The sequence below is a fragment of the Puma concolor genome, chromosome C2 (genome assembly GCF_028749965.1).
Source record: "Puma concolor isolate L17-30 chromosome C2, mPumCon1.1.hap2, whole genome shotgun sequence".
Lineage (NCBI taxonomy): Eukaryota > Metazoa > Chordata > Mammalia > Carnivora > Felidae > Puma > Puma concolor.
In genome coordinates, this window is record NC_141675.1 from 55,506,265 (window position 1) to 55,530,259 (window position 23,995).

A 23,995-nucleotide genomic window follows, 5' to 3' on the forward strand; every position below is an offset into this window, starting at 1 on the left:
GGCGAAGGGGGCACATATCATGTCTGGAGATAATGGTAAGTATGCTGGTGACCTGAGGTGAGGTACAGTGGGTGGGACCGGCCCAGGAAACACTGGAGACCAGTGGGCACGCACTGAGGGAGTGCCTGCTTGCTCAGGGTTGGGCACTGGGCACTTTGCATACAGTGGCAAACAAATTAAAGACCTCGCTGGCATCCTTCCTGATTCCTGAATTCAGATTTTAAAATAAGGCAATATATGGAATTTTCTAAAAGTCTCTATTGTGATGAATTGTTCCTCAGAACTCCCTAACAGCATTTCTTACCAACCTTAACATACACTTACCAAGTTGTGATTTCAGACAAGCCTGATGTAAAGTTCATTTGTTTTATATTCCTCTTGCTACATACAAAAGGAAACACCATCATAAAGAGAAGAAAGATGATTATTTGTTTCAAATGCTACCACTAAACATTTTCATAAAGTATGTAGTAGGTATTAAGGTGTTAGGTGCTTTGAGTACTGAGCAGTTAGCTATAGAAATTTGTCACCAGGGAAACTCAGCTGGAAAGCACCTTGCAGATAAAATCTGGAAATGGCTAAGTAAAATGAGTGGATCACAGTGGTTTTCTTGGTGGCCACACAATCAGGATTAAGAAACCATAGGACTGGGAATTAGTCTTCTTGGGCTTGACTCCTGCTTTGCTGTGAAACAGTGGGAGGTCCATGTTAGCCTCTCTCTTAGTGTCTCACTGGCCCACCTCACCAGGGATAACAAGCATTATATATAATGATGAATGGGGAAGTATCTTGGAAATTGAAACTTTGTACTATTTAAGATACTGTTGTTAGTTGTTAATTCTAGTTCATAATATAATTTTTTTTTTCTTCTTAAGTAGGCTCCATGACCAGCATGGAGCCCACGGTGGGGCCCAAACTCATGACATGAGATCAAGACCTAAACCAAGATCAAGAGTCTGACGCTCAACCGACAGAGCCACCTGGGCATCCCTAGTTCATAATATAATTTAAATGAGGCTCATTTATTCTTTGCAAATGGATTCTTTCCTCTATTATGATAATACTGTTGATAATATTTATATATTTCAAAGATTTTATTTTATTTTTTTAATTTTTTTTTTAACATTTATTTATTTTTGAGACAGAGAGAGACAGAGAGAGACAGAGCATGAGCAGGGGAGGGTCAGAGAGAGAGGGAGACACAGAATCTGAAACAGGCTCCAGGCTCTGAGCTGTCAGCCCAGAGCCCGATGCAGGGCTCAAACTCACGGACCGCGAGATCATGACCTGAGCCAAAGTCGGACGCCCAACCAACTGAGCCACCCAGGCGCCCCAAGATTTTATTTTTCTAAGTAATCTCTACACCTAACATGGGGCTTGAAGTCACAACCCCAAGATTAAGAGTCAGCATTCTCTACAGACTAAACCAGCCAGAAACCCCTCCTTTAAAAAAAAAAGAAAAAAAAGATTTTATTTTTTTAAATGGATAATACTTATTTAATTAACAGAAATGTGATTTGTCCACAGACAAACAGCAAGTAGCAGTGCTGCAGCTGGGGCCCTGATGAAGTTTGGGGAGATCTATGAATATCCCGATTCACAGCCTGTGGTACTTTCCTAGGGTCTTCAGGTTAGCTGCTTGGGGTCTCACTTCCTCTTTAATTATGTATAACTGGCTTCTTACTCTGTACAGTTACTATTTTCTAACTAGTCAAGAGAGATAACTTTCTGGCTTTAATACATCCCCACCACATTTTTACTGGTCATGGACTGTTTCTTCCCATATGGGCATCAGTATCTGGGTCCCAACCTATATCCTACTGATTTTATAGGTACTGCAGGTCAAAAGGTATCCCCTAGTTTATGTCTACATCCGTATGTACAGACCAGCCTAGGTCTTCAGGGAGGCTCTATTTCTGGTGGTCTGAGGAGCTGAGGAAATTGCCATAGAAGGTATCTTCTTGGAGTGACCACAGAGAGCCAGCCATGCTCTAATGGCTCAAATGGTTCCAGGCCCTCTCTGAGGAACCAGAATTCTCATCTGGCTTAGATCCCCAGGGCCTGCAGAATAGTCCCGAAACAGCTGAGGGAACCTTAAAACTGATCAGTGTCAGACATTTTCCAGGCTGAGCTGCATGGATCGTTAGTCAACTTTGGGGGAGAGTTGCAATTGTCATAAACCTTGTGCTCCCAATATATGACCCCACGGTTCTTCTAGGACATCTCAAGTATATCCTGGACTCTCTGTGATAGAGACTACTTGTTCACAATTTGCTGTCTACCAGAGAGGCACTAGCAGCCCTGAACCTGACTCTGTTGTCAGGCTGGGGCTTTTCCTCATAGAGTCCTAATATGGTCAGTCTCATCCTTGTTATAAGTTTCTTTGAAATACTTCATATTTCAAAGCCCAGCTCAAATGTCACTTTCTTTTCCTATAGGCTCCCAACGTGAACATAATAAATTACATACATATATACATACTATACCATACAGTGCTGTGTGCCCATAGTACTTTATCCATACTTGTAGTGGAATTCTTAACACATAGTGTCTAAAACGTGTCTGCCTTTGTGCTTAAAGGGAGCTATAAACTTCTTAAGAGTAAAGACTACATGTGACTCATTTGATCTATTTATATATTTGCAAGGTCTCACATCATGATTGGAACATTCATGTTTATTGCCTTAAATTCTTTTCAAGGACAATGAGATGGAAATCAAAGATAGTACCACTCTTTTCCTGATTAATTATTTCAACACATTTATCAAAACCTACTAACATGTTATACACCGGCCTGCCATGAAGAAGCAGTTATGAATAAGATGCACATATGATTCCCCTACAGGGAGCTTATAGTTGGGTAGTCTTCTCTATTTTCATGCCTTGTTGTCCCTGATAAATCAATTGTTGCTTCTGGTGGTGGTGAGCTAAGCCAGACTGTTCCTTCTCACTCATCCAGGACATGGACATGTGTTGCTGATGCTGGTGGTAGAAGCAGCAGACAGCAGAATTGTACCCTCCCCTTCTGACTGTGTTCATGATAATTGTGACATGACCAATCATCATCTACTCTTGCCTGCTCTCCCCAAAGGGAACTCTAGATAAGTTCCGTAGCAGTGGATAATGACAGATTGGATCTTGGGAGCCTAGGCTTGACATCCTGGAGTAAAAACTCTGGGTGGATGGAGCCAGAGAGTAAGGAGGGTATCAAATCCAAGAAGCCAAGTCCATTTCAAATCCAAAGGGCAAGCATAGGATAGAAAACAGGGGGCCGTTTTAGTTTAGAAAACTAGAGTTCGAAGTTTAGAGGCAATATTGGACAGAGATGAAGCTGAAAGGTAGGAATGGAGCTGGAGGTTAAGAGCTGGTTGATGTATCCAAGAGTTTTGCGGTAAAGAGGTAAGATGTCAATAATTTTCTGTTCTTGAATTTCTCAGCTTGCTGAGAGATAAGGGCTGGGCTGTTTGGAGGGTGATGTCAGCTTTATGGCTGAATAAGATGCCCATAGTTTGTGTCCTTCTCCCAACAACAATGTAGCATCCATCAGAGTGCCTTTGTAGAAGCTGTGGGATCCAGTACCACATGCCACAGGATCTGGGAGGAGTCTTTGCCCATCCATACATCACGTATTAGGCATATAGATGTTGGTCCCAGCTGTGGACTGTGAACTGGCTCTAGCCCCTTTTGGGCTGCAGTCCAGGAGCCCCCATAAAACAGTCTTCAACAATCACCCACAAACAAAAGAGCCAGGTTTCCAGTGGAGAAGTTTCAGCACACCATAGAAACAAAAAAAGCATGAGTTTGGATGCATTGGAAGGGGTGAGAGGAACAGTTTGATTTTATCTCTATCACTTCTACCCCAAGGCAACACAGCTTAGGGCCAAGAGAAATCTTCTTGGCCTTTGATCTCTCCTGTAGAGGAAAAGGAATGTGTGGGTGAGCATCTGGCTTCCCCAGCTGTGTGGGACACTGCCAAAGAGGCTCATTTCTCTCTTCTCCATCCAGAGTACTGAGTCATGAGCTCCATGACTGAGGGAGGCAGGAAAAGTTGGAAGAGCAACAATCTGAACTCTTGGAGAGCATGAAAGAGATGTGGATCCTACTGTGTCACAGATTCCACCAAGAAGACTGCCCATGAACCACTAAGGACTCTTTGCTAGTGGATTCCCTCAATTGGCCCATAGGTATCCCCACTGCCTCAGTGCCCCACACTGTGAGTGCATTTCTTAGCATAAACCTTACAGGCCTGGAGAGAATGGTATGATATATTCAAAGTGGTGAGAGAACAAAACCTGTCAATCAAGAATTCAGAAGGGTACCTGGGTGACTCAGTCAGTTAAGTGTCTGACTTCAGCTCAGGTCATGATCTCAGGGTTGGTGAGTTTGAGTCCCACATCAGGCTCTGTGCTAATAGCTCAGAGCCTGCAACCTGCTTTGGTTTTTGTATCTCCCTCTCTGCCCCTTCCCTGCTCGTGCTGTGTCTCTCAAAAGTGAATAAACATTAAAAAAAAAATTCAGAAAAGGAGAGATAAAGACTTTCACAGACAAACAAAAGCTGAAGAAGTTAATCCCCACTAGACCTGCCTTACAAAAAATGCTGAAAGGCGTTCTTCCAGCTAAAGTGAAAGGATCTAATTAGTAACATGAAAATAGGCAACACACTGGTAAAGCTAAGCATATGGTCAAATTCAGACTAATACTGTAGTGGTGGTGTGTTAACCACTTTAGTATAAGATCAAAGGACAAGAGAACTAGAAATAACTATAGTTAGTACAATTTGTTAATACACAATATAAAAAGAAGTAAATTGTAACATCAAAAACAAAAGGGGAGGGGTAGAAAGGTGGACCTTCTATGTGTAATTGAAGTTAAGTTGCTATAAGTTTAAAATGGACAGTTTTAGTTACGAGATGGCTTATGTACACATCTTGCTAACCACAAAGCAAAAACCTGTAGTTGATTCACAAAAGATAAAGAGGAGAATCAGCAAATACCACAGAAAATCAATTCACAAAAGCAGGCAGAAAGAAAGGAAAAAAGGAACAGTGGAACTACAAAACAGCCAGAAAGCAATAAATAAGGTGACATTAGTAAGTTCTTACCTACCATTAATTATTCTAAATGTAGGTGAATTGAATCCACCAGTCAAAAGACAGAGAGTGGCTGAGTGGATAACAATACCCAACTATATGCTACCTACAAGAGACTTTCCACTTTCAGAACACACATAGGCTTCAAGTGAAGACATGGGAAGAGATATTCTGTGCAAGTGGAAACCAAAAGAAAGCAGGAGTAGCTATACTTCTATCAGACAAAATAGACTTTAAGCCAAAAATGGTAACAAGAAACAAAGAAGGTCATTATATAATGAAAATAGGTCAATTCATCAACATGTTATTACAATTATTTATGTCCTCATCACTGGAGCACCTAAATACAGTAAGCAAATAGAGATCTGAAGGCAGAAATAGACGAAATGATACAATTAATAGTAGGGGACTTTAGTACCCTTTCAACAATGGATATAGACAGAAAATCAGTAAGGAAACTCCAGACTTGAACTATACCTTAGACCAAATGGATCTAACAGACATATACAGAATGTTTCACCCAACAGAAGTGCAATACACATTCTTCTCAAGTGCACATGAAACATTCTCCAGGATGGATTATGTGATAAGTCACAAAACAAATCTTAGCAAATTTAAGAATATTGAAATCTTAAGTATCTTTCCTGACCACAATAATATGAAACTAGAAATCAATAATAAAAGGAGGAAAGATGGAAAATTAACAAACATATGGAAATCAATATGCTTGTGAACAAGCAATGGGTCTAAGAAATCAAAAGCAAAATTAAAAAATATATATCTTTAAACAAAAATGGAAACACAACATACCAAACCCTATGGGATGCAGTAAAAGTAGTTCTAAGAGGGAAGTTTATAACAATAAAGACCTACATTAAGAAAAAAGATCTTGGGAATGCAAGCTGGTACAGCCACTCTGGAAAACAGTATGGAGGTTCCTCAAAAAATTAAAAATAGAACTACCCTACAACCCAGCAATTGAGCTACTAGGCATTTATCCATGGGATACAGGTGTGCTGTTTCGAAGGGACACATGCATCCCCATGTTTATAGCAGCACTATCAACAATAGCCAAAGTATGGAAAGAGCCCAAATGTCCATCGATGGATGAATGGATAAAGAAGATGTGGTATATATACACAATGGAGTATTACTCGTCAATTAAAAAGAATGAAATCTTGCCATTGGCAACTACGTGGATGGAACTGGAGGGTATTATGCTAAGTGAAATTAGAGAAAGACCAAAATCATATGTCTTCACTCATGTGAGTACTTTAAGAGACAAAACAGATGAACATAAGGGAAAGGAAACAAAAGTCCTATAAAAACGGAGGGGGACAAAACATAAGAGACTCGTAAATATGGAGAACAAACTGGGGGTTCCTGGAGGGTTGTGGGTGGGGGGATGGGCTACATGGGTGAGGGGCATTAAGGAATCTACTCCTGAAATCATTGCTGCACTATATGCTAACTAATTTGGATAAAAATTTTAAAAAATAAAAAAAGCAGAAAATACCCGCCCAAAAAAGAAAAAAGAACTATCTTTATCTGATTTCACACCATAAGCAACTACAAAAAAGAATAAACCAAGCCCAAAGTTAGCAGAAGAGGGGAAATAACAAAGAATAGCAGAAATAAATGAAATAAAGACTAGAAAGATAATAGAAAAAAGTCAGTGAAACTGAGTTGATTTTTTAAAAAGAAAAGTGATGGAGGTGTTAATTAATGCTACCTTAGTAATCACAGTATATAAGTGTATCAACTCAACGTGTTGTACACCTTAAACTTACACAATGTTTTATGTCAATGGTGCCCAGTCTTATGGGTGCAAGAGAAGAATTGTAAAGCGTAGCCCTTGTCCTTTAAGGAACCTATTGCTTAGCTGTGAGAAAAGAATCACACTTAAAAAAAAAAAAAAAAAAGAATGGAGTAAGATGGGGTTGAATTTAATTAAGAATCAGAAGACGAGAGACCCAAGTGGAAAGTGGCTGGGCTGGTGTGAGCTGAGGGCATGGGATGGCTTTATGGGCCTTGAGGCACAGGCTCATTCACAGCCATCAATTTATGCCACACAGTTCTTTCTCATGTTGGGAACCTCAGTGAGGTCTGTGCTCAGGCCACAATTTACACGAAGAAAGATAAGGTTAACAGTAGGATGCTCAGAATGCAGCTTTAGTCCATTCAACTTTTTTTTTCCCCCCTAAAATACCTTATAAAGAAATCTCATTTATCATAGAAATATTCTTAGCTCTCATACTTCAACCATGGGAAAGCCAAGAGCTACCCGAAGTTTTTTGTTGGGCCTAAAAGTCGTGTATAGTAATGTCAGCTGCTTTGATGTTGGCATTTCACCACAAGTGGATGACACAGGTCAATCTGCCTTTGGGACTGGGAGAGTTTCCCAGCTCCACCTGGAGCCTGACTCACCTCATTGACCTCTGTTGCTCTTTTTGTGGCATGTTTTCCGTTCTGCTAGATTGCCTTTCGCTGACTAAAAAGGTGGTTGCTCACCACTGAGGCTTGTGCAGGCACGTAACTGTTAGTACTAAGCAAGAGCCCCACGTGTCCTGGTGTCTCTCCCCAAGTTCTGCACATTTAACACTTGCCTTTGTGTTAGGAAGCATGGAGTCCCTTGGATGCATAAAATAAGATGTTCTCATTAATAACTGGCTTCCCTGTCCTTGCTTTGTTGTCAGGAGAGAACTGGATGATAAAACCTATGATTTATTTGGACTGGCTCCATTAAGAACTGACAGAGTGATGATTTGATTCCAGTAATGCTTTATTCTTACTCCATGTTTTGACTATTCTATCTAGCTGCGCCCCTGCTGAAAGTGACTCTTAATCACTAATTCTGAACTCACCGAAGAGTATAAAACAGTACATGTCACCTAAGATCTCAGTGGAATTACCTCTTATCAAAAAATTTCATAAGACTTTCAAACTCTTTCTCAAATTATTATGAGATGATTGAAAAGTCCAGACAACTTACAGGTTCACTTTTTGACTGACTTACCGTTACAGGTGTTTCATAGGGACCATGCAATTGACTGTACAGTGATTAATTTGTTCATTGATTTTATTCAACGCGTGTTTATTGGAAGTTAACTCTGCCATGCTCTGTTCTGGGTGCTGGGAATGGAGCAGTGAATTAAATAGAAACCTGCCTTCATTTAGTGGAGGAAAATAGACAAAAAACAGAGGAAATAATGTGATTGGTTATTTGAGCATGAGGAATGTTCAGAAGAAGGACAAAAATGAACTGGGGCAGGAGATAAAGGCTACTAAGTTTGTGGGAGAAGAATAGGGAAAACATCTCAGTTTATTTTAAATAGTGTTGTTTGGAAACTCACTGAGAAAGTGACATTAGAGCAAAGACTTGAAGGAGGGTTAGGAGTGAGCCACATGTGTGATGGGGGAAGAGTGTGCCAGGCAGAGGATGCAATGGGTACAGGGGTCCTATGGTGGGAAGTATCTGCTACGTTTCAAGCCAGGCTGATGGTAACTTTAGAACACACAGGCACAGGGCTGTATGCATGCCAGATGCTGCTTTATATCCATTATCTCATTTAATCCTCCATGTTTCCCTAGTCCCCATTTCTAAAGGAAGAGACTCAGGCACAGACAGTTTAGATAACTTTCCCTAGATTACCTAGCTGGAAAGTGGTGGAACCCAGGAAGTCTGGCTCTAGCGTCTCTGTGCTCAGCCACACTGTTCTGCTGCCTGATATTTAAGCATATATTTGCAGATATGAGGGCGCTGCTTATCACATTGTACTGTGCCACTTTGCTTTCAGGATAAAATATTTTCCCGATCTTAATAGTGGCATTAGTTATGCTGGTCTTGAGCCACTGGTTTATTTCAATTTAATGAACACTGTGATCTGTGACAATTGCTGGTCATGATTTTATGTTAGCCATTGAATATTTAAAGGTCCATTCTTTTTTTTTTCTTTCTTCATGTTGTATTTTTTTCTGCCATAATAAACTACCTTAAATCCTTTTAGTTTTTTTATGACTTTTTAAAATTTTATTTTAGAGAGTGTGTGCGCAATCAGGGGAGGAGCAAATGGAGAGAGAGTATCTCAAGCAGGCTCCACACTGAGCATGGAGCCCAACACGGGGCTTGATCCCATGACCCTGGGATTATGACCTGAGCCGAGATCAAGACTTGGACACTCAACTGACTGAGCCACCCAGGCCCCCCTTATATCCTTTTAGATATAGGGAATGGTGAATGAATAGAAATACATTTATTTTATTATTTTTTTTAATTTTTTTTTTTATTTTTAGAATTTTTTAAATGTTTATTTTTGAGAGAGAGACACACATTGTGAGCGGGGGATGGTCAGAGAGAGAGGGAGACACAGAATCTGAAGCAGGCTCCAGGCTCTGAGCTGTCAGCACAGAACCCAATGCAGGGTTTGAACCCACAAACAGTGAAATCAGACCTGAGCTGAAGTCGGATGCTTAACCAACTGAGCCACCCAGGCGCCCCTAGAAATACACTTTAAAAGAAGGCTCAAGGTACTAAGCACTTTGGTACTGAGAAGCACCCTGGGAAAAGCCACCTTCCAGCTTGGCCTTGAAAAACTGGGATTCCCATTTCTCCATTCTCCCAGCCATGGCCTTTCTCCCAGTGCTCACTCAGGGTTCCCTCTGGAGCTGACAGAAGAGTAAAGATGCAGACTTCTCTCTGAAACCACAGCCCTGACGAATGCAGTCTATGTGGCAGTTAGAAGCAGGGACTGAAATCAGACAACCAGTTCATACCCTGACCACCACCTGTCTGGTATCTGGGTCCTTAGCATCTTCACCTGTAAAATGTAGATCAAAATTAGTGTGTACCTCTTAGAGTTGTGAGGATTTAAATAGGATAATGTTCACATGTAAAGTGCATAGTACAGGGCTGATGCAAATAAACTCTATGGAAATCTTAGCTGTTATTACTATTAGTGACTCCCTTAAAAACAAAACACCACTGGGCTTGGTTGACATCTGTCTCCATTTTATCCTGTCAAATGCCCCGTGGGGCCTCTCTGTGGTACTGGCTCCTCACATCTTGGATCCCAAAATGAATATGGCCTGTTGGAAACCAAAACAAATATGAATAGTGAATGAAACTAAAAAGCACAGTCAGATTCCAGCTTACTAAAAGCCTCAGCCATACTAAAGATAGGGCTTTGGTGGTACCTGTGTCGCTCAGTCGGTTAAGTGTCCAACTTTGGCTCAGGTCATGACCTTATGGTTCATGGGTTCGGGCCCCATGTCAGGCTCTGTGCTGACAGCTCAGCACAGAGAATCTGCTTCAGATTCTGTGTCTCCCTCGCTCTCTGCCCCTCCCCAACTCATGCATGTGTGCTCTCTCTCTCTCAAGAATAAATACACATTAAAAAAAAATTTTTAAAAAATAGGGCTTTGAAGAGATGCCAGAGAAGACAGCACAAGGAGGAGAGGTACTGTGTCATAAGTACCGCTGCTTTGTAAGCCGGTCGTTCTCCCCCAAACCCCTTTCAATTGTTCAAGAAAAGTCAAGGCTTGTCACAAAATTGGCTTTGACTTTTTTAGGATTACTTCAAGTTCTGCAAGAAGAAAGTGATTCTACGAAAGAGGCTTAAAAAGTCCAATTAAATATTTCATTAATTGTGTTAGAATAAAAGAAAGGCTTTTTCAAACAGCCTTACATGCTGTTTGTGGAGTGATGTGGTGCTGTGGGAAGAACATATACATTGGGCCTGACTCCCAGCTGTGCAGTCGCAGGCTTTAAGAACTTCAGTCAAGGCCATAGAGTCCTCATCTGAAAATGGAAATATTATCTACCACACAAGGCTGTTGACAGGATTAAGTGGTATGGCTGTGGGAAATCTGGCAGGTAACAGACTTTCAAAGATGTTAGTCTGATTTTTTCTGAAGCCTTTTCTTCATTATTTTACTTTGTGCCACATCATTAGAACTGCTTAATTATTCAGGATTTTTACATCTAGTTTGTGGATTATCAAAGCCCTTTGCTAATAGGTCTGTCTCTTGCTGACTTTAAAAATTACAATGTAACTGCCTGTTGGCTTGTCAGTTATGCGAACTAGATGATTCAACATCAATATTGCCAAATGCCTCAGTAGAATGATTTTATGAAAAACTTTGAAACTATAGTTAATGGAAATTTATTTTTTTTATCTATGGACAGATTTTGCAAGTTGATAGTTTTCTTAATTTTAAGAGTTATTTTTTTCTGATGCTGCAGTGATCACAAAAATATGAAGATAGAATAAAATCACTCATAATTATTTTGCCTAGAAAAAAACACTACTAACTTTTAATTTTTTTCCTTTTTTAAAAGTGTTTATTTACACATGAGAGAGCTCATGTGTGTGATTGGGGGAGAGGCAAGGAGAGAGGGGGAGAGAGAATTCCAAACAGGCTCTGCACTGTCAGCATAGAGCCTGATGCAGGGCTTAATCTCACAAACTCATGAGATCACAACCTGACCCGAAATCAAGAGTCGGATGCTCAACCGGCTGAGCCATCCAGGCACCCCTTAATTTGTTTCCTTTTTATATGCATAGTTCTTTATATGACTTTTTCCCACCTAAAAGTATATCATAAGTCTTTCCTGCATTGCTAAGATTTAAATTACTTCCATAATGGATATACTGTGATCTTCATAATTATTTTCCTAATTAAAATATTAAAATGCTCCAAAACTACTCTGCAAGAAATGTTTTGGAATGTAAGCCTTTGTCTGCATTCCTGATTAGTACCTGACGATAAATTTCTAGAAGTAAAATTATTGGGTCAATCTTAAGCTATTTATTGCTATGTAACGTGTTCTCAAAACTTAAAACCCAGTCTCTTAAAACAATAGCAATCATTCATTTGCACACAATTTTGCCATCTGGGGACAGTTTGCCTCACCCCACATGATGTTACCTGGCTGGGTAGCTTGACTGGGGCTGGAGGATCTACTGCCTAGGGGACTGTCTCGAATGGCTGACAAGTTGGTGCTGGCTGTTGGCTGGGGCCTTTGCCCTGACCTAGGTGGTCTTCTCCATTGGATTCCAAATGGGGGAGGTGGAAGCTGCCAGGCCACTTAAAGGCTGGGCATGGAACTGGCACAGGGTCTCTTCCAGCTTGCTCTCGTGGTCAGAGCAGTCCCAGGCCAGTTTCCAGAGAGTGGTTAGACCACATCTCTTTCTGAGGGGAGTGACAAAGAATTTTTGGTCATATTTAATCTATCATAGTCAAAGAACACATTGTTGAAGGATCTTTATACACATCACCAAATCATTTCCAGAAAAGTTGTAATGGTATGCAGTTCCACCAGCAGTTCTTGAGAATGCCCATCATCACACTAAACAACATTAAATACTGAAATTTTAGGGGCACCTGGGTGGCTCAGTCAGTTAAGCGTCCGACTTCGACTCAGGTCATGATCTCGCAGTCCGTGAGTTCGAGCCCCGCATTGGGCTCTGGGCTGATGGCTCAGAGCCTGGAGGCTACTTCCGATTCTGTGTCTCCCTCTCTCTCTGCCCCTCCCCCGTTCATGCTCTGTCTCTGTCTCAAAAATAAATAAACATTAAAAAAATTAAAATAAGTAATATTGAAATTTAAAAAATCTCTACTTATTCAATATGTAAAATGTGAGATCTCATTGTTTTACTTTGAATCTAGGTGATTATTAGTGAACTTTGATATGTTTGATAAAACTATATATTTCTTTGGGAACTGCTCATTTTGTGGGCCATTTGTTTATGTGTTAAACATAAATTTATATAAGTCTATTTATTACTGACAATAATAAGGTATCATATTCATTATAAGTATTCCTTTCATTTCTCTTAATTAAAAATCAAAAACCTTTCCCTCTTAATTGAGAAAAAATTAGAGAAAACTATTTCCTATTAAATTAACATGATTCTACCAGATTGCATAAATCTTTCACCTTATGAAATTAATTTGATTTTCATGAGAGTCTGGCAGCAATGCATTGGTCTCAAAATAATGGCATATATTATAATAAAATATTTTAAATCAATGTAAGTTTTACCTAACATGTCAACAGAAATCTAAGAAATCATATCATTTATTAATTATCTTCATTTTGAAGGGACTAAACCAAAAAAGTTTAGATAACTTTATCAGAACAGAAATTGATGAGTAAATGTGTTTTCATCCCTTAATTTTCTCATTATCTTTTAGCAATCTCGTGGGCAAGCTCCTTACCCACTCTTGAGTCTCTGTTTTTCTAACTGCAAAATGGGGTTATAATAATATGAGGCTCAGAGAAGATATTTGTGAGGGGCCTAGTACAGGCAAGGCCCGGCATATTGTGGATACCATCATTCTTTGCTTATTCTGTTCTTTCTCATGAACCAAGAAAGACCTTCCTATTAGAATATCAGAGTCAGTTCTCTGAATGGCTTTCCAGGCCAGGGTTTGCGTTTTGGGAATGCTATCACATAGCTCACCCTCAGAGTCCATTACTCACAGGTTGGTGTTTCCACAGAGTGTGTTTTGCCTGTGGTGCAAATCAGGCACCTGTTCCAAACAGCACAGCACTATTATCAGGGCGCAGTGAGGGCAAATGTCTGTGAGACACTATGATACAGTCCCTTGAGAATAACCCTTTGGGAGCTTCTCAGAGCAATCTGGTGTCCAGTCTTCACACTCTGAGGGTTCCATATTTGTATTATGACTAATAATAGTTTTTACCTGCATGGCGCTTGACAGTTTTCATAGGATTTCCACGTGTTTTGTCTCCTTTGATCTTCATAGCTATCCTAGGAGGCCTGCAGTTCAGGTCATATTATTTCCCTTTTATGCATGAGAAAGTCAAGGCTTGGAGGGGTTATGACTTGTCCAAAGTTACAAACCTAGCAAGTGCCAGGCCCAGTATCAAATGGCTCCTACAGGCCCCATCCAGAATTTTCCCATTGGATAGTGTGCTGCCTAATTCTCCACCACGGGCATTTTAGCAGGTGGCTCTGGGATGAGATATATGCGATGGATTTGTCTCCCTGTCTTCCATTACATGGGTGGGAGAGTGTCATAGTCAATGTGGACTCTAGAGTCATTGTTGGATCTTGGCTCCATCTCTTGTTAATTATGTTGTTGCAAATTATTTAACCACTCTGGGCCTCAGTTTCTCCATATATAAATGAGAATAACACTGGTACCCAACTCATAGGAGTATTGGAGATTTAAATGAGACCATCTATGAAAAACACTAGCACAAAGCCTGACACCCAAATGAATGTTAACTAAAGCCCCTCTTCCTACTTGGTGTGATCAGAGAAAGTGAAAGCTTACCTTCCAACAAAATGTCTGCACAGCTGGCCTTTCACTATGCTTTGGACTTCAGGCATTGGTTTCAGGAGGGCTTTGTTGTAAAAGAACCATTTTTCATAGGCACCTGCCCTGCACTGCACCGAGCATCTTCAGCATCCTCAACCACGTTATCACAGTTAATCACATTGGGGACAGGTAGGTATTGATTATTTCCAAAAAATAAAAAAAATCACCCATTAACTCTTGTTAACATTTTGGTATATTCTTTGTCTATCTTGTATAACCTTTAAGAAACTGGAGCTGAAGGAGAGCAGAATATGCCACCCCCCAAAATACCCTTTTGGCATATTGGTTATTTTGAATTAAAGTTACCTAAAAGATAGCTAGCTGGTACAAGAAGGGCATTCTGACCCTCCTCTGTCCCCCTGAAAGCCACATGGAAGTTACTTTTCCTGTACCCAAAGGATAGAAGGCACTCTTATCACTAGAGATAGGGAATTTAGGGCCAAGAAGGCTGTATTAGCAAAACTAGTTGTTTCTTCACTAATATCCGAAGCTGAAACCCCTTTATCTTGTCGATTCTTCACAAATTTATCGTTTCCTTGTCTGAAAGGTATAAAAGTTTCCTGCTTTGGTCACCTCTTTGAGTCTCATATTTTTTATGGGGCTCTTATATGAACAAAATTAATTTTTTTCTCCCGTTAATCTATCTAATGTCAATTTAATTATTAGACCAGCCAAAGCAGCAAGAAGGGAAGAAGGAAAAAGTTTTTTTACCCGTGTAGTTTCGGTGACTAATGTGGAGCTCTCCACTGGCTGCAGCCGCTGAGAGGTCCCGGGACCTGTGACAGGAGCCAGCAGAAGGCAAAAATTCTTACCATGCCAGTCTTCCAGTTCTTTGCCTGCAGAGTCTGGTAAGTGACCACTCTAGAGTGGTGAGAGTTCTTTCCTTTTTCTAAATTTAGATTAGCAGGAGAGAAAATTTGTGTGAACTAGTTCCTCGGGTATAGCAACTCTGGTAAAAGTTTGTTATGAGCACTCTTGTTTTTTATTGATCCTTTTTCTCCCAGAGATGGTCATTGTTTTCTTTTGTCTCTGTCTTTCATGTCATTTGTCACAACAAAGAAAACCATAGAGCAGAACACAGGCATGAGTCCTATAAGCCTGTTATTTGAGCCAGCATCACAGACTGGTGAGTTCACAGTTCTCACCAGACCAGCATCTGTTTAGACAAGCTTTGCTGGGGGTCACCAGATAAAGTTTTTCTTTCATCTTGTTCTATGTCCTCAGAGCTTGGCTTTGTAACTAGTGAGACTATTCTGTTTGGTCACTGCCAGCCAGAAGATACACATACCAGCTTGCATTTGGTGGCCAGTTGGAATATTAGGGTTCTGAGGCACTCAGTTACAAGCAGTACTTTCTTTGTCTGGCCATGCCAGTTCTTAGGGGAGTTTGTCATAAGAGCTTCCAGCCCATAAGGGGCCTTTATTGTCTGAACCTTTGCTGTCTTGTTAGTGCTGGAAAAGTCTCATTTTAGTAGCGCTTGTGTAAGTCTGTAGCTGGAGTCATCTCATGTTCTCATGGGAAACTGGAGACACCATTTTCATTACACCATTCTTACCGTTTGTGACTCCGAGTCTTTGCTTTTTTAAGCTAACTCTGGGGGTGAACTTTCTGGGTCTGATGAGTGCTGCATCTTTTGTACTCTCTTTTGGGACGCCTCTTATGTCTTGTGTGCCATAAAATTGTTATTGATTTGAGTGACTATTGAGATGGATATAAGAGCCTACTTGTCAATGATGGGTCCTTGGAATTGGAAAACTTCTGTATTTGAAAAAAGTTTTAGAGAGCTCTCGTTCCGAAAAATTGTCCTATTCGTACCTATGGAAATATCAAATTAAAAAGTGGATACAAAGAAGTATAATGGTTAGCCTTAGGGACTTCCTTAACAAGATGGAAGAACAGAAATTAGACTTAGGAAAAAGTTAAAATCCACATTCAACATAAATGCCCCTTCTTAAAATCTAGCTCTATTTCTTCAGCAAATTCCCTTAGCTCGCCAAACTCCTCCACCTTCCCCACAAAATCCCTTAAACACCTGGCTACCTGTTTTAACTTCTCTTCCCCTACAAGATTTATAGAGAACACTCCAGCCTAATCTTTAAGTCCAGGGCATACAGGTCTCTCATGTAAATGCTGAAAGCCAGGAAGTATATTTAGCAAAAGCAGCAGGAAGTAAATTTAGCAGACTTGTTTTGCTGTCCTTTCAAACTGCCCCTGCTTTCCAGGTCTCTATGATCAGGCTCTGCCAGGCTCAGGCCTTCCTATGCAATATCCTTTGCAGATGTATTTTGGAATCCTCCAGCCCCACCTGAAGAATTCATGTCCTCTGGACAGCAACTGATCTTTTAAACTATAAAGCCCTTTTACCTCCACTTTCAGAAGATACTACCCAATTTCGATAGAAATTAGATTAGTGGCCATTTACAACCTCACTCACAAGAGCCTTGATTAGCTGCAAAGGTGTTCTTTTCACCCTTGATTGTACTGTAGTTAACAGACAAGTCAGATGGACCCCTGGAGAAAACCCCTCTCAAAGAGGAAACACATGACCAGAATTTCTCTCAAGCCCTCCTATGAATGATCAGGAAATGGAGCAGCTGAAGGCTACTGTTCAGGGGCTGATAGAAGCAGTAGTTGAACTTTTCCCACTACGGGGAACTGGTCTAAGTTTGAATTGTATGTTGAGAAAGAAGGAGAGCATCCAAAGGCCTTTGTTGAGCACTTTATACAGATTTTTCAAAGGCATACTGCACTAAATTCTGAAGCTCTAGAACATAGAGATCTTTTAGTTTCTGCCTTGGTAGGAAAATTCCTCCCTGATATCAAAAAGGCAAATTCAAAACAATGTGAGTGGGTGGGCTAGTCAACCTCTAAGCATTATAATGGGAGAAGCTATCCAATTCTTTGAAGATAGCCATCAGGAAAGGAGAAAAAAAAGGAGTTGAAATTAACAATTCTTGATTTGCAATTTGGATATTTAGAGAAAAAAAAGCATAACTTTGAGAACAACAAAGTCCACAGAGAGTCTTTCCTACTTGCCTCCAGACATTTTCAAATGTAAAAAATCAGGACCCTGGAAATGCAATTGTCCTGCACTTTAAAAAAAGAAATTTAGAGTCACCTGGGTGGCAAATATTGGGGTATCCTTGTCTATTATCTGAAATTTAAGGTAAATACTATTTAAGTAGGCTTCATGCCAAGCACAGAGTCCAACAGAGGGGTTGAACTCACAACCCTGAGATCAAGACCTGAGCTGAGATCAAGAATCAGACACTTAACTGACTGAGCCACCCAGGTGCCCCTAAGGTAAATACTACTTAAATTTCTCTCTTTTTTAAAATTAAAAAAATATATTTTTTAAAATTGTATTTATTTGAGCTCAAATTGAGCAACTGAGCATCTGTTGATTTCAGCTCAGGTCATGATCCCAGGGTCATGGGATGGAGCACCCCATTGGGCTCCATGCTGAACATGGAGTCTGCTTGAGATTCTCTCTCTCTCTCTCTCTCTCTCTCTCTCTCTCTCTCTTCCTCTGCCCCTTTCCCCAGCTTGTACTCTCTGTCTCAAATAAATAAAATGAAAAATGTATATTTTTTTTAATTTAAAAAAAGGGAGAAAAATTTAAGTAGTATTTACCTTAGGGGCACCTGGGTGGCTCAGTCAGTTAAGTGTCTGATTCTTGATCTCAGCTCAGGTCTTGATCTCAGGGTTGTGAGTTCAAGCCCTCTGTTGGACTCTGTGCTTGGCATGAAGTCGACTTAAATAGTATTTACCTTAAATTTCAGATGATAGGCAAGTATACCCCAAAATTCCTGAGATAAAACTTGCATTCTTTCTCTGTCCCTTGAAGATGTGAGTCTTACCATATCTTTGAAATGTAAACACCATAGGAGGTAACTAAAACACTGTCCATAATCACGTGAGACTGAAGGAAATCAAGTGTGTGTAGGAGGTTTTTAAAAATCCAATGTGCAATGAAATCTCCCTTGTTCAAACTCTAGTCTACAGCTTTCATAAGATTACTTGTCAAGGGCAAATACAAATCTTAAAAGTCTTCTCCACAAATAGTAAAAAAATTAGCCACATGAGTGGGTAAACTTACCTTATTCCAACTGCCAGAAATACAATTTGGATCCAACTGTTATTTGTAAACTAGTGAGTTTTGTATTATTGTACCTGATTCATGGCTAAAATTTTAGAATGAAAGCTCTAAGTTCTCAGTTTGTGTCTGCCCTGTGTGTTAATTTATGTATGTTTATCCACATATGTTATAAATGTGTGATTGATGTTTCCTGTCTCCAAATGGTGTTACCAAAATTAATTTGTAGTAAAACCCTATTTAATTGGCTTAAAGAAAGATAAGCACTTATCAAATTAAATATTTCTAAACTCTCAGAAGTGTAATAGAAATCAACCCACGTATTCTCAATTTCATGTCATCTGGGGTAGCTTTGGTAAATAAAACCTAGTTTAAGTTAGTTGGTGTAATTAAAAAAATGAATGTCTTTAGAGTTATTGGCATTTAAAAACAGTTAATGGTACTGTATTTTAGGTTTACTAAAAGTCAAATAAGCTCATGTTATCCCTGTTACAAAATTTGTCAGCAAGAAAAATAAGTTAAGATGATGGCTAGCTGCTTTAAAGTCTTATGAAATTTTCAGTAATCTAAATATGATTATTAAGAATAAGTGAATTAAATAAATGTAAGGAAGATAAAAATGTTTAAGTGAACTTTCAATAATAATCATTAAAAACTTTTAAAATATTTATTTATTTTTGAGAGAGAGACAGAGTGTGAGTTGGGGAGGGGCAGAGAAAGAGGGAGACACAGAATCTGAAGCAGGCTATAGGCTCTGAGCTGTCTCCACAGAGCCTGATGCGGGGCTCAAATTCACGTACTGTGAGATCATGGCCTGAGTTGAAGTTGGATGTTTAATCGGCTGAGCCACCCAGGCACCCCAACAGTAATCATTTTTTAATGATACGTCTATGTAAATTTTCTTAAATCTCTTTGGCAACTTAAACCCTCAGAGTTTTGCTAAGTATAAATGATGGAAATTCATTGAATATCTAGGTCATTTCTAAGTAAGGTAAAATACAGAAACATTAATTATTGAACATAGGTTTATATACTTTTGGCTTCTTATTGCAGAGATACTAAACATATTTGGATCTACCAATAAACATGTCTTATTTCACATTAAAAAAATTGTACTTCAAGAAAACATATGCTTCTAGAGGTTATGAAATGCTTAATGGGTTTGACAATCTACAGAATACTGGTATAATAGTTCACAATTGCTTACTTAGTTTTCACTAAAAATAAATGTTTCTAACAGTTAAGAATTCTAATTAATATATAAAATAGTAAGGAAAAGAAAACTATGCAAGCAAAGAAAGATGTGTTTTGGCTAAGAAAAGGTATGAGACATGGAGATGTATTTTTGTTAAGGGAAAAAGTAGTATAATAGCTCGTTGCTTAAGAGAAAAAGAAATAGAGAGAAGGAAAGACAATTTTTCCTGTATGGTCATGCTAGCTAAAATTGAATATATTTATTATAAGCGTTTTTTGAAATAAGGTCTAATATCAATAGTGTATCAATAGTGTACTTATGTAAAAAAACACTTAAATTTCTTTTGTCTGCTAACAGGACAGTTTTCTTGGACTATTGGTCTGCTTTTGATAAGATTGTAGAAGGTTTTTCTTTATCCTTTAAGAAATCTGCCTAGAAGGCAAAGATTTTGTGTTTTGTTTTAATTTCCGCACGTTATGTTCCCTTTATGAGGTCTTTGATTACTTAAAACAGAGTCTTCTCTATTAAAAGAACTAAATTTTTTTCTACTATGTAACTTTCTGTATTTTCCTGCAAAGTCTTTAGTTGTTTTTAGTTGTCACTTTGGTTAAATGAATAACTTAATATTGTTCCACACTAACCTGTGATACTTTAATCAAATGTTTAAAACCTACTGATATTTTTGACAAACTTTTCCCAAATCAAATTCCTTTTTTTTTTTAAGTTTATTTATTTATTTTGAGTGGCGTGGAGAGCAGGGGGGTTGAGAGGCAGAAAGAGAGGGAGAGAGAGAAAATCCCAAGCAGACTCTGCATCTGCAGTATGGAGCCTGACATGGGGCTCGAGCCTGGGCTCGAACACATAAACCTCAAGATCATGACCTGAACTGAAACCAAGAGTCAGATGCTTAACCCACTGAGGCACCCCTGCCCCAATCAAACTCTAAGTGAAGTCTTTTTGACCTTGAGCTTACTTTGGGATTTTGTAGAGGGTCCCTGGACCATCTTGAAAGATATATTTTCTCTCCTTGTAAAGAAGAGAGTTGATAAACTAATTGGAATTATTTGATATGTTAAATTACATTGGAAGCATTATTAAATCAGAAGTGATGTTAAATCTTCTTTGTGTTGTATTTGTATGGATATAGATTATTATTATTTAAAGTTTATTTTGAGAGAGAGAGGGAATGAGAGAGGGAACACATGGGAATGGGTGGGGAAAGAGCAGAGAGAGAAGGAGAGAGAGCATCCCAAGCAGGCTCTATGCTGTCAATGCAGAGCCGGGCACAGGGCTTCAACTCATTAACCATGAGATCCCAGACTTGAGCTGAAATCAAGAGTCCCAATGCTTAGCTGACTGAGTCACCCAGGTGCCCCTGTATGGATAGGTATTATTAATATATGTTCCAGAAATTGCAGGGGCACCTGGGTGGTTCAGTCAGTTTAATGTTCCACTTCAGCCCAAGTCATGACCTCGCACTCCGTGAATTCGAGCCCCGCATCGGGCTCTGTGCTGACAGCTCAGAGCCTGGAGCCTGCTTCCGATTCTGTGTCTCCCATGTCTCCCTCTCTCTCTGTCCCTCCCTTGCCCATGCTCTGTCTATCTCTCAAAAATAAACATTAAAAATTTAAAAAATATATACATATATGTTCCAGAAATTGTATAAAATTTTTAAAAATATGATAGGTAATGTTATTAGTCATAATTGCATTTATCATCTTAAAATGTTGTCATAGAAATAAATTACCTTGTTGATTGCATCATAAAAAATTCTCATCAGATCTTTTACTATGGCCTTTTAAAAGCCTTCTGTCTTTATAGACAGTTATTATTTTAGTCAGATGCTTTTGCAAAAGTGTTCCTGCAAAAATGCTTCATCTTCAAGGAGATTCACAGAAAGGACTCTAACAATTACAGGTTTCTGATTACTTTTAGATAATACCACTGAACTGGGTAAGAATTTATGGAACTCTTATGGAGAAACTAGAGGCTTCATAAAGCTGCTAACAAAACATCAAGATCAACAAAATTAATTATATGGAAATGAATAAACTGATGAAGATGATTATAACTTTTTATGACTTTTGTTTGAAATATTGCTGGTTCTTTACTGTTTTGTTTTTCCAGATTTAAGGAAACCTTTTTCTCTTTTCTCCTAAGCTATCAGCAATTTGGTAAAGGACACCTTTGTGACAAAGATGAAACAATTACTTTTTCTCCTTACCTGATCCCTCCAGTATTTGAAAACTTTTAGTGAGTATTCTTATTTTCATGGCAATATAGTTATTTGCATAAGTTCAGTAAAAATCTATCTTCTCATAACATAATTGGAAATAGTGGTTATATTATTAAGGCTTTAACTGGCTTTTACATTTGAGAGAGATGTCCATAGACCGGGCAGCTTTAAAGAACTAAAAGCAGCTTTGGGGTGCCTGGGTGGCTCAATCGGTTAAGCGTCCAACTTTGGCTCAGGTCATGATCTCACAGGTTCATGGGTTCAAGCCCCATGTCAGGCTCTGTGCTGACAGCTCAGAACCTGAAGCCTGCTTTGGATTCTGTGCCTCCCTCTCTCTCCTCTCCTCCCCTACTTGCACTCTGTTTGTCTCTCTCTCTCAAAAGTAAATTAAAAAAAAAAAAAATACAAAAAAAGCAGCTTTAAGGAACTAATCACATTGTTCCTTAAAAATATGGTTAATGAATCATACTGACTTTATTGGGGTCAATAAAGCCCCCTTATCAAAAACAGCCTGATGCCTTACTTATAGGGTACCCAAAACCCTATGAGGCAAGTAAGGAAGGTCACTTCCTGGCAGGCCCAGGAACCTCAAAATATTTTGGGGACCTTGCAAAGAAAGGAATTCACCCAAATCTATAGATATTGCAGGTAAAAATCTGATTACAATTATTGGTTTGACTTCTTAGCCTTAAGAGGCTTTTAAAAATCCAATCTGAGATTTGTTATGAAAAGTTCCAGCAAAGCAGACTTTAAAAGAGTTTATATAGTTAATCACTAGTCTTATTGCACTTATGTAAATAATCAGGCCAAATTTATTAATACAAGACTTATTTGCAAGCAAATTCATCTTACTTTGATTATCTCTGAGAGAAATGGGGTTGTCTATAGAGAGAAAAATGATGTTTGATGGAAAACCGTAGTACAGCATTATAGATATCAGATTCTAGTCCTGTTAATTGTCTTTGAGGTTTTTTTTGTCTACCAGTAAATTGGACTGGATACTGAACGTGTCTAATTTCCTCCCATTTGTAGCTACAACTCTCCAAACTAACATCTCCCATCCCTTTGACTTGTAATCGTTGAGAACTGAAACTGCCCTTTCCCAAAGCCATGAGCGCTGAAATTGGACAACTTGATATAAACTTCAGATAAATCACCATAATAGTTCACATGTGGACAGTCTTCATGACTGCTGGCTGCTGTGTGATCACTCAGAAGGGTCACCAGAGATATTCAAACAGCAAACCAGGAAAATCTGTCAGAGTGCCCCTGCCTGTCCTCACTCCATTGGAAGATGTTTTGAGCCTGACATCTAAAAATCTTCTTGACTAGCTGCCTTCAGAACTCAGACACTGCAATTATAGTCTGCTCCAGTAATTAACTATTGTTTTTATTTTATTTCCATAGAAATGTATCCTATTAAATACTTGGTGCAGGTGCTCATACCATGTAAGCCTAACCTTGGGAGCCTACCTGCAACACCGCCTCCTGAAATGAGACACAACTGTTTAACTGAACTGACCTGTTTTCATAGACAAGAGACTTGTTCAATGAGATAAGGGAGAAATTTGCCAATCAGCTTCTGAATTGTGAAACTTCTTTGAAGTTTCAAAGATGGGGCAGAATATTGCCACCCCAAAATATGCCACTTTGGCATATTGATGATTTTGAACTAAAGTTACTTGAGAAACAGCCAGTATAAGAACGCTCTGACCCTCCTCTGTACTCCAAAAGTAGAAAATAAATCTATCATGTGAAAGGTATTCTCCCTGTACCAGAAAGGAAGAAGCATTTATCACTGGAGACAGGGGATTTAGAGTTGAGAAGACTGGATAAACAAAACATGTTACTTCTTCACTAATTTACTACCTCAAACCCAAACCCCTTTATCTTGTCAATTCTTCACAAATTTATCATTTCCTTGTCTGAAAGTTATAAAAGCTGCTTGCTTTGTTTCCTTCTTGGAATCTCATATTTTTTATAGGGCTCCTGTATGTATGAAATTAAAATTTTTTCCCTCCTATTAA

The 23,995-nt window shown here is 39.1% G+C and overlaps 1 long non-coding RNA gene across 1 annotated transcript; it reads left to right on the forward strand.

Moving 5' to 3' along the window:
* Positions 1–587: 587 nt before the first annotated feature.
* On the forward strand, positions 588–23,995 carry LOC147577270 (uncharacterized). The gene is made up of 3 exons (XR_015240103.1): positions 588–1,630; positions 14,496–14,570; positions 15,108–23,995. It is a non-coding gene; the product is annotated as an uncharacterized LOC147577270 (long non-coding RNA).